At 46.5% G+C, this 11,571-nt stretch overlaps 2 pseudogenes; both read left to right on the top strand.

Moving 5' to 3' along the window:
* Window positions 1-1,080: 1,080 nt before the first annotated feature.
* On the top strand, window positions 1,081-7,157 carry LOC139436157 (ras/Rap GTPase-activating protein SynGAP pseudogene; annotated as a pseudogene).
* A 202-nt stretch (window positions 7,158-7,359) lies between these two features.
* Window positions 7,360-9,295, top strand: LOC101419359 (ras/Rap GTPase-activating protein SynGAP pseudogene; annotated as a pseudogene).
* Window positions 9,296-11,571: the final 2,276 nt, after the last annotated feature.

An 11,571-nucleotide genomic window follows, 5' to 3' on the forward strand; every position in this document is an offset into this window, starting at 1 on the left:
CCTACGAGTTACCACCTGAAAGCATCCATGTTGCTCAAATGTGGCCACTCTCTAAGGCAAACTCAGCATGTGTATTAGTCAGTTAAAAGGGGTGCTAAGGCAAAACACCAGAAATTGGTTGGTTTTTATAAAGGGAATTTATTTGGGATAGGAGCTTACAGATACCAGGCCATAAGCATAAGTTACTTCCCTCACCAAAGTCTATTCCCACGTATTGGAGGAAGATGGGTGTCAATGCCTGTAAGGGTTCAGGCTTCCTGGGTTCCTCTGGGCTCAGCTCCTCTGTTTTCTCCACAAGGCAGTTGTAGACTATCAGGTGAATGGCTCTTTCTCATTCCCTGGGGCTCCAGCTTAAGACTGCAGCATCAAACTCCAACATCAAAACTGTAACATCAAGAACTCTCAACTTTATCCTTTGCCATGTCTTTTATCTGTGAGTCCCCACCCACCAAGCAGCAGGGACTCAATGCCCTAATGATGTTGCCCAATCAAAGCCCTAATCATAACTCAATCATGCCTAGGTACAGACAAGATTACAAACATAATCCAATATCTATTTTTGGAATTCATAACCATATCAAACTGCTACAGCATGTAAATGAATTTCCTTCCCCCCAGCATGGGACATGACTCCCAGGGGTAAGCCTTCCTGGCACCGAGGGATTACTACCAAGCACCAGCTCATGCTGCAACTAGAAAAAGATCTTGAATAAAAGGGGAAATGGCAAAAACAAATGAGTTTACATGACTAAGTGACTTCGAAATGAGTCAGGAGGTCATTAGAGTGGTTGTGCTTATGCATATCTCAACAGGATCTCAGAGACAGCCAAAGTAGATACAAATCCAGGTAGTGGTGCTCCTGAGGGCTATGGAGACACCCAGGTCCTACAGTCATAGCAGATGGCTCTGGAGTTCAGTGCCTTGCCAGTGGGTCCTACTTTGGAATTTGTATGCCTGAGTGTGATGGAGTTGGACTCAGATGTGACCTTTCTACACATGCCTCTTCTGTTACTTTTACTGAACCTGTGGTTGGTGCTGGTGTTGGTGTATGCTCAGGAGACTTGAATCTCTGGACTGGCCATGTGCCAACTGGGCCCTGATCCTCAGCAGAGTTGCAGCAGCTACTCTCCAACTCGTTGGACTTACTCAGGTCATTCAACAGGGAGGTGAGATTGGTCAACCACCACATCAGGGAACTGAGAGAGTCTACAACTGCAAGCAGGAGAACCCCATCCATCAGCCATGTGGGATCTAAGCCCCCCTCTCAATTTAGAGGCCATCCCAGGATCCTCAGGATGGGGAATAAAATATGGATTAGAGTGGACTTACTGGTATTCTACTATAGAAATATTTTTACTCTAACAATGGAAGAAACTGTATCAATGATGTGGAGACAGTGACCATGTGCGACGGTTTGCTCGGTCAGTAGAGGTGGGGTCTGGCTGCAGACGAGGGGTCGGTCCAGCTTGGGACGAGGGGTCGGTCCCACTTGGGACGAGGGGTCGGTCCGGCAGCAGACGAGGGGTCGGTCTCACAGGGGTTGCGCGGTTCGGCTGACGGGGTCGCCCAGCGAAGCCGGCGACGAGGGGGTTGCCCGGAGAAGCAGGCGACGAACTGGGGACAAGGGAGGCCAGGCCCTTGTCGGGGGCTCTCAGGACTGGAGGGCGCACGGCAGAAGAACTACCGTGGAGACAAGGTAAACACGCAAGTCCAACTTTATTGAGGGAGAGGCAACAGTTTTATAGGGGCTGGGGAAGGCTGATTGGTCGAAGCCACACCCTGTTCTGATTGGTTGCCGGAGAAAGGTCAGTGGGAGGTACTGGACGGGGGAGGGGTGGTGGTTAGGGATTGGCTGTTGCTGTTGCTGGGGGAAGTGGCAGGGTTTAGGGATTGGTGGCTGCTGTTGCTGGGGTAGAGGGCAGACTTGAGTTTCCCGCCTTGTGCCGGGCTGTTGCTGCTGTCGGGGGGGGGGGGGGGGGGGGGGGGGGAAGGGAAAGGGCAGACTGGAATTTTCCGCCCTGCGCCTGCGCAGGGAGAAAGAAGAAGAAGGGTGTTGCCTCATAAGGCATCGTGTGGCACTATCCGGGAGGAGGGGCGGCCGCAGAAGCATGGCTGCCGAGAAGGGGAGACCCGAGGGCACTCTGCGCCCAGGCCGAGCTCCCTTCAGGGGTGGCGGTGAGTCTGACCAGCCACCCTATTATGGGGGCAGCGGCTTGGAATTGGGCCTACCGCGGCCGCTCCCCTGCCAGGCCAGCAAACCACACTTCAGCCCGAGGGGTGACCGCAACCATGGAAGTTTCTGAGGACAGGGAGAGGGAAGAAGAGGTGTGATATGGGGGCATTTTCAGGACTTGGAGTTGTCCTGAATAATATTGCAGGGACAGATGCATGACATTATATATCCTGCCATAACCCAGTGAAAGGACTGGGAAAGAGTGTAAACTAAAATGTAAACTATAATCCATACTGTGTAGCAGTGCTCCAAAATGTATTCATCAAATGCAATGAATGTGCCACACTGATGAGGAGGTTGCTGCTGTGGGAGAAGCAGGAGCAGTGGAGAGTGGGATATATGGGAACCTCTTCTATTTTTTAATATAACATTTTGTATGATCTATGTCTTTTTTTAAAAAAAGATAATAAAGGTAATAAATAAATAATAAATAAATAAAAGGCTTGAGAGATTTGTTAACTGAGAGATTGCATGTGTTTTCACTCCAATTTTACCTGGATAGAGGAAACAGCCTTCCTTTCCCAGATGTATAGAATGTTGTTGTTTTGCAGAATATGCAGGAAAAATAATGATGCTAAGTCAGATCTTTCTCCACCTTTAGTCAGGAAGCCTTTCCAAGGCATGGGCCATGTCTTTCTCATCCCTGGGTCCCTATTGCTTGGCTCACTATCTGTCAAAAAGCAGCTTCTCACTACGCATCTATCAAAAAGTACTATCAGAATTTTGCCCTGAAAGAAAACAGGATGTAAAATTCCTAAGGTCCTGCCTGATAAGACACTCCCATCCTTCAATGCCATCTCCAAATGGAAAGCCTCTCAGGCTGCATCAGTTTTTCCATCTTCTGACTGCCTTGCTCTTAATGTAACTTTGGACCATGGAAGATATTCACTAAGTCAGCTGTTCCAAACCAGGGTCAGTGTGACACACTGGCTGTGCAATATCCTGTGAGAAGACTGGGATTTTCAGCTATACCCTGGAGTCAGGTGTACACTGAAAACTATGTTATCTCTGATTCAACCCAATGTCTTCAGCAATGTGAAAAAAACGTGGACTGCCAAGTCTTTGACAGTTTCACATTGAATTAATCATTCTCCACTTGTTAGTCTTGTCTTATCACCTAACCTTCAAGCTCCACTAGGGCTCAAACAATGTTTCATCTCTCTTGGCTTCCCTCACACTATTCTTAGCCCAGTATGTACCACAGGGAAACCTCTCTTGCAGACACTATCTGGTCGTGGATCAGTGTCACTACAGTGCAAACTACTGTCATAGTGGTCTCCTATTAAAGGTCTAAAGACCCAGTGGTTCCTAAAGTGGAAAAATGACCTAACATAGAGGCAATCTGCCATTTCTGTTCGCATTCTCATTCATTTGTAGATATAAGCTCCCTGATCAGATTCTTTAGCAACAAAGCTCACAAGACAGCACACAAAATTTTTAGGAAGAGGTATCTATAGGCTTATGATTCCTAGAGCACTATTTCATTAAGGGAACTAGTCAGCCAATTACCTTTCTTTTAAAAACAGAAAAATGATACTGAACAAACATCTAAGTCACACAGTCATGAGTATCTATTAAACCTACATTAAATCTACCCTAAACTATTATATAAATCTTTTGGTATCTTTATGATTACATCACCTTAATACTCTATACTTATTTAGCCTTTTCTGGCTAAAGCAGATCTATCAATAAATGTTTTAGGAGGGCACCACACTAATTAATTAATATTTAACTCAATAGTGTTTTCAAGCTACTTCAAAAAGTAGCTTTAGCCTTGACAGCTGGCAGGCAGCTCATGAAAGAGAAATGTGGCAAAAGGGCAATAGATAAAAAGCCGTGAGTAGAGAGGGTGATGTGAAACATCTTGGGACTAGCCAAATCATCCTGTAAGGAGCATGAAATGCATTCTGAGCTTCTGGAGATGCCACCTCTCTAGTTTCTCTCCTATCATATCTCTCTGTTACATCCCACTGTCACTATCCTTGTGCTGGATCTCATGCCTGGTATGAACTCTCACAAGAACTTCCAAAGGAGTTTATAGTATCCTCTTTCTCTAATTCACCCTTCACCCCACAACCAAAGTTATCATTCTAGAATACATATTTGATCTTACTGCATCACTCTTCAAAACCTGTTACCAGCTTTGCAATACTTAGTGGATAAGTCTAAACTCCTTAAAATTAGACAATGCAGGTAGACTGCTTCAGTTACTACAACTTTATAGCTTGATTTGATTTATACTTATTATACTACTTTTATCTGAATACTTTTTACTTTTCTGGTGCATTTAGTCTTTCAGTTGAGGTTGATATTAGCTGACAAGTTAGCTTAAAAAGGTAGGCCATTAATTATAATAAAATTAAAATGTATATATTAGTTTAGGAAGGATTTACACATTTATAAAATTGAATCATTTCATCCAGTAACAAAGCATGTCTCTCCATTGGAAAGGTTTTATAGTTTTTATAAATCCATCAGGAAGGTTTTATCATCTTCTACATAGACATTTATGAGATAGGAAGATGTTCAGAAGAACATACTTAAATCTCATGAATCTTTGAATCAGCCCCTTACTTGCTCTATTTGCTTCTAATATCTCCCTCCTGGTAACATTTTGAAAGAGAATGGTTATGAGATTGACTTCATTATAACTGTTGAGGAAGTAACTGAAATGGGTTCTCAGCTCCGAAAGAATACTGAGCAGATGATATCAAGCTGAATGATTTTAAGCATCAAGACCATTCAATAAAAAAAATTACAGTCTTCTCAACAAGTGTTGCTGGTTCAACTTAATATTCACATGCAAAAGAGTGAAGTTGGACCGTTACCTCACATAATAAGCAAAACTTAACTCAAACAGATCAAAACCTCAATGTAAGAGCTAACATTATAAATCTCTTAGAAGAAAACATGGGGAAATATTCATGACCTTGGTTTTGGCAAGGGATCCTTAGATGAGACACCAAAACCATGGGCAACGAAACAAGTAAATTGGACTCCATCAAAATTTAAAACTTGCAGTGCTGATGCGCACAAGGAGTGCGGTGCCACAGAGGGGTGTCCCCCCGCATAGGGAAGCCCCACGCGCAAGGAGTGCACCCCGTGAGGAGAGCAGCCCAGCACGAAAGAAAGTGCAGCCTGCCTAAGAATGGCGCTGCCCACTCGGAGAACTGACACAACAAGATGACACAACAAAAAGAGACACAGATTCCTGCGCCGCTGACAACAGAAGCCGACAAAGAAACAAGACGCAGCAAATAGACACAGAGAACAGACAACCAGGGTGGGAGAGGAGAGGAGAGAAATAAATAAATAAAATCTTTAAAAAAAATGTAAAACTTGTTCAAAGGACAGTATCAAGAAAGTGAAAAGACAACAAACATAATGGGAGAAAGTATCTGCAAATCATACCTCTGATAGGGACTATATCCAGATATATAAAGAGTTCTTAAACTCAATAACAAAATGACAAATAACCAAATTTAAAAATGAGCAAACCATCTGAATATTTATTTTTCTAAATAAGATACACAAATGGCCAGTAAGTATCATTAGTCTTAGAGAAAAGCAAATCCACACTTCACACCTACTGTGATGTCCAGAATCAAAGTCAGATGAGGGGGAGAGCCCCTCACCCTTTGGGGACTTCCACACCCCTGGTCCCCCTGGAGGAATACAAGAATACCACTTAGGTCTCTCAACGAAGAAGAGAGAGAAGGGAAGAAGCAATAAAGCATGGAGGCTGCCTCTGCTGTGACCTTCTGCCTCTCACAAGTCTTCCTGAGCCAGCAGGTTAAAAAAGCTCCATCAAATGCACAAAGTCACAATCATCTTGACCAGATTCTGCCTAGCTTCTGAGGTGTTGATCATGGCCATGCCTGTGTGATGCAGTTTTAATGTTCTTACAGAATCCTGCAGTGCGTCTGAGGCCTTGGAGTTCAACTTGTTTGAATATTCCATTACCAAGCCAGTGCACTGCTCCATTCTGGGCTGGAGCTCTGTTTTGAGGAAATGTATCACCAGGAATAAAATTTTTTGCCAGTTGGACTGCTCCTGAAAAGGACAAATAGATCAAGAATCTACAGCAGGCAGTAAAACCCAATAAGGAGAAGAACTGCCATGGACAAAGGGCTGCCTCCAAGAAGCACAAACTGTACCACCACAAGTTCTGCCTGGCCTGCAGGCTGTATACACAACACCCCCAAGCCCCGCTTGGCCTCAGAGGATACCACTTCCAAGACCTTTTGTGTTTAACAAGCACTTCAAATTTAACAACCTGCCAGCTTCCCATCCCCTGCAGCCGCATCTGTACAGTGAAGTGGAAAAAAGGAAAAGGAGGACTATGCCAGTCTGGTGACTGAGCCTGTGGCCACCCTGGGTGGGTGTCATTTCACAGAGCAGTGGTATCCTGTAATCCGGCTGTACTGCAGCAGGGGGTTCCAGAGGCATAAGGGTTCTAAAGACATAGTGGGCTCAGGGGGCGAGGGCAAAGAAAGTTGTCCAGCTACGCAGCTGAAAGCATGTTACCAGACAATGAGCATCCTGCCCATAGTACTGTATAAGGAATTTGTAGAGTATGTCACCAACCCTTACTGGATGCTGTGTGCAGGGCTGGAGCCCGCTCTGAATGTCAACGGCAAGGAGGTGGCTGCCAAGGTCCTGGTTCACATCCTGCAGAGTACGTGCAAGGCCAAGGACTTCCTTTCAGACAAGGCCATGTCTGAAGCAGACCAGTTCATTGAGCACGAACACCTATATTCTGCAAAAATGCTCTCTTTTAAAATCATAGAAGAGTACATGGGAATGATTGCTCAAAAATACATCAAAGATGCCATTGTGGAGTTCATCCATGCTCTGCAGGAATCAGGAGAACTACAAGGTGGAGCCCATCAAGGGCACAGTGTTCAGTCTGGCAAAGTGAATAGAATATGTTTCTACTGTCTTTTCCTGTGGTCCCTCCTTTCCTGTCTCTTTCACCTTTGTTTGCACGCCCTCGCCTCCTACAAACACCTCAATATCTTCTTGGTAAGCTGAGGATCTCTGGGTCTCAGTTTCAGTCCTTCCTTCTCTCTCTCTGTCTCCCTACCTTTTTCCCATAGCATGCTGGGAAAGTCAGTGAGGTCATGGAAGTATTAGCTCTTGGCGACAACACTGCACAAAGCAGTGCCTGTAGGATACTGCTGGCAGGGGTGATTGGCATCTTGCTCTTCCTGTGCGTCCTCTGCCCAGCCATTATGTCTCCAGTCTCTTTGGGTTCATGCAGGAGTACCCAGGTAAGCAGACCTCACAAATCCTTACCCTCATCACCAAGGTCATCCAGAACTGGGGCAACTTTCCCAAATTTACCTCAATGGAGGATTTTCTGAGATTCATGAATGAGTTTCTGGGTTCCATGCAGCATTTCTTGAATACAATCTCAAAACTCAACACGTTGACCAATAGCAGCAGCTCTAAGGGGTCATCAGCTGAGGCTGAGAGCTCTCCACACGGCATGGCCTGTTCTGGGAGGTGCTTTCCCAGCTCAACAAGGAAGCCCTTCCTCAAGCTGGGCCTGCTGCCCCAGCTCCTCAGTGATATCAGCACAGCTCCGAGAATCCCCAACATCCATAGGCAGCTGAGTGAGTGGTCCCAATGTAAGTTCATGGTGCGGCAAGGGCCATTGGCAGAGATGCAGGGCTACATGGACATGGTTCACCTCCCCAATCAAGTTAAAGCCAATCCGAACACCCCCAGTGGGGATAAAGACCTGTTCTATGTAAGGCACTCACCCCCACCCATTCTCACCAGCATACTACGTGAGAAGCTCAAATATTACAGAGTGAGACCAGAGGATACTAAATGTAACAGAAGTGTGCCCATGTTGGACCTTCAGGGCAACAGGCCTGGTGCCTGCCTCAACAGCCCTGCCAACCTGGCAGCCATAGGAGACCTGCTGCTCTGTAGCTAGGCCTTGCTGATGGCAGCCTTGTGCCTGCAGCCTGTGCCCACCAGATGCCTCTCTTAGGGCAGTGGCTCATCCATCACAGTGGCTGGCATGTTCTTCAACCAGATGGGCATCACCTTGTATGGTGTCCCTGCCCAGCAACTGAGCATCCCCCTCTCTTTCCAGACTTGTCTCTTCCACATGGCTCCTGATGGGCCAGGCACCCCAGGCAAAAGGCAGTGGACACAGCCCACCCTCCTCCCATCACCACCTTCACCACCACTGAGATGGACGGCTCCAGGGACACCTTTGCCCCATTTCATGACTATAGTAAGAGCAAGGACCTCACTCCTCATGGATCCCCAAGCTCCTCCTTCCTCCACGCTTCATAGCCAGAGCTATAGTGACATTTTTGGATCCTCTAGCACTGACTTCATCCATCAGCAGCTGTCATTCCAGGACAACCCACAGAACATGCTGCCCCTTCCTCAGGTTACCAATGGTCCCCAGAGGCCAGCCCTATCTGGACTTAGAGGTGGGGGCAGCACTGGGGGTAGGGGGGTGTGTAGCTGCCTCCATTACAGAGGGGAAAGTCTCAGCAGTTGACAGTCAATGCTTCCCAGAAACCCAGCCATTCTGCAGGAATCTACTGCATTCACAAGAGACAAGTTAGGACCCTTCCCATCCATGGCAACAGAGCCTTAGCAAGGAGGGCAGCACTGCAGGCAGTGAGGGCAGCAGTGGCAGAGGAGTGAATGGGGAAATTCAAGCCCTTCATCACCAAGTAGCATTCTCAGATGCCATTCATGGTGCCAGCCTCCAAGTGGACAGTGTCCTGGGACTCAAATATGCCTCATCTATCAACTGACATTGAGAATATACACATCAGCAGGAAGAGTTCAAGTTAAAGGAGTACTCTAAGTTGATGGATGAGAGTCAACTAGACTGGGTGAAAGAGTATAAGGAGGAGATCCATTCAGTCAAGGAGCAGCTGCATGTGTCCATCTGGAAGTTGGAAGAGCATGAGCAAGTTGGAAGAGTATGAGCAGAGGCTGCTGTCCCAGGAAGAACAGACCAGCAAAATCCTGATGCACTAACAGGCCCGAATAAAGGACAGAAAGAAGAGGCTGAAGTAGTTATTAGGTGGAAAAGGACTTGCAGATCAAGAGCTTCACTGTCAGCTCATCCCTCCAGGCTGATGCTGGTGGAGAAGCTGCACCATGGCTGAACCTCTGCCCAAACCCATGAAAAGGCTGCTCGAGATCAGGACCCTCCTTGGGTGCAAGAAAACTGAGTGTGACTCTAGCCCAACTTTGTTAGTCCTGGTGTCCCCAGATTACACTCTCCTCCCCCCCTCCCAGCTACACAGATCATTGACAGCTCTGAGTTCTAAAATACGCTTGACCACTAGTCCACCCAGCACCACCGACCCCATCCTACTAGCTCCCTGTGCATTTCCACCAGGGAATAGCACTAACCACCAGGACTGGATGTCACTGAGGGACAGCAGGATTGCCTCCCTGGATCATCCTTGAGGAGCACTGATCCTCCAACTCCACTGCACTGTTTTCAGGAGAGAGTGCTGGGACACTCAGTCACCCCTATTTCTTCCTGTCAGGATGTTGTCCCCTCTGGGGACCCTTGCCCCACGACACTGTCTACCCCACACAGATTCCCCCTTGTTTTGGGGAAGGGACCTGGGTGAGAGGATCTCCTACCCCTTGATTTTTAAGGAGCTCTGGGCAGACTCAGCACACCTCACAGCAATCTTAATTTCTTCCCTTCCCCCCAAAACCAAGGTAGGTGGAGGGGGCCACTGGGACAGGGAGGGGGTGGCAAGCAGGGAGTAGGAGTTGTCTCCCCTTCTTCCCACACCTGATCTGCTCTTGGCTGGCCCCAGAGTGAGAAACTGAGGTTAGAGTGAAGGCTTGGGGTTTAGGAGGACTCATTTATCTGCCCTACCCCTGCACACAGCCCCCACCCTCCCCTCTCTCTCTCCTTGGTCTCTATTCCCATGGGGAGGGGGAAATTTACACTAGGAAAAACCATGTCTCTCTCCCCACGGTGCGAGTACACCTTTGTTGGAGGAGGGATGTTGGGGAGGCCTTCCCACAACTGTCACCCCCCCAGGGGAGGTATCCAGGGCTAGGCTTCCCTGCTGACCTGCTCACCCTCAATTTTCCTCCTCCTCCCCTCCACCCCACTACTCTTGTCTCCCCACATGCCACCTTAAGGGTAGGGAGATGCTCTTCCTACTTTTTTAATTTTGTTTTATCATTCTTTCTCCCCATCTAACTCCCAGTCCTCTCTAATCCCCCACCACTGTCCCTTTTTCTCCACTCCCAAAGACATTAACTTTTTTCCTGGTATAGAGTGAAACAGAAAATCATGTTTAATAAATGGAGATTGTTCTTTAAAACAAATCAGATAAGTGTTGCAAGGATATGCAGAAACTGGACCCCTCGTACACTATCGGTAGGAATGTAAATGACACAACAGCTTTGGAGAACAGTCTGGCAGTTCTTCGAATGGTTAAACATAGAGTTACCATCTAACCCAGCAATTCCCCTCCTATGTACATACCCAAGAGAAATGAAAACATATGCCCACACAAAAGCTTGTTCATGAATGTTGACAGCAACATTGTTCATAATAGCCAAAAAGTGGAAATAACCCAAATGTCTATGAATAAACAAAATATGGTATATACATACAATGGAATTGAGCCATAAAAAGGAATGAAGTACTGATACATGCTATAACATGGATTAACGTTGAGAATATTATGCTAAGTGAAAGAAGCCAGTCACAAAGGACCGCGCGTTACATGATTCCATTTATATGAATGTCCAGAAGAGGCAAATTCACGACAGAAAGTAGATTAAGTGGTTAGTAGGGCAGGTGGAGATAAGGATAAGGAGATATGGGGACAATAGCTAGAGGGTATGGGAGTTCTTTCTGAGGTGATGAACACGTTCTAAAATTCTGTAGGGATGTTTACACATATTTATGAATACACTAAAAACCATTAAATTGTACTTTAAATGCGTGGGTTATATGATACGTGATTTATACCTCAGTGATGCTGCTTTAAAAAAAAAGAGATCAGTTGACATATCAAATTGGAAGCTTTCTGGGTCTCATTTCTCAACTTGAAAGATTTGCTAGAATCTCCTCAGCAATTGAGCCACCATTTGACACGATCTTGACAGTAACTGTAGTTGACTGGGTCATGAGGGGCTGTTTTGGATGTTATGTGAGAGTTCTTTGATCTCTGTAAGATCGAAGTCCCTGGAAGTGAACTGGGGAGAATGAGGATGTTCAGGGGTCTGCTGGGCTCCTGTGAGAGTCCCTGGAAGAAGGTGGAGGAAGAGGAGTGCCCATGGGTTCCGTCTCTTGCCTCTATCCTGAC

Source organism: Dasypus novemcinctus, chromosome 15 (assembly GCF_030445035.2).
Source record: "Dasypus novemcinctus isolate mDasNov1 chromosome 15, mDasNov1.1.hap2, whole genome shotgun sequence".
NCBI lineage: Eukaryota > Metazoa > Chordata > Mammalia > Cingulata > Dasypodidae > Dasypus > Dasypus novemcinctus.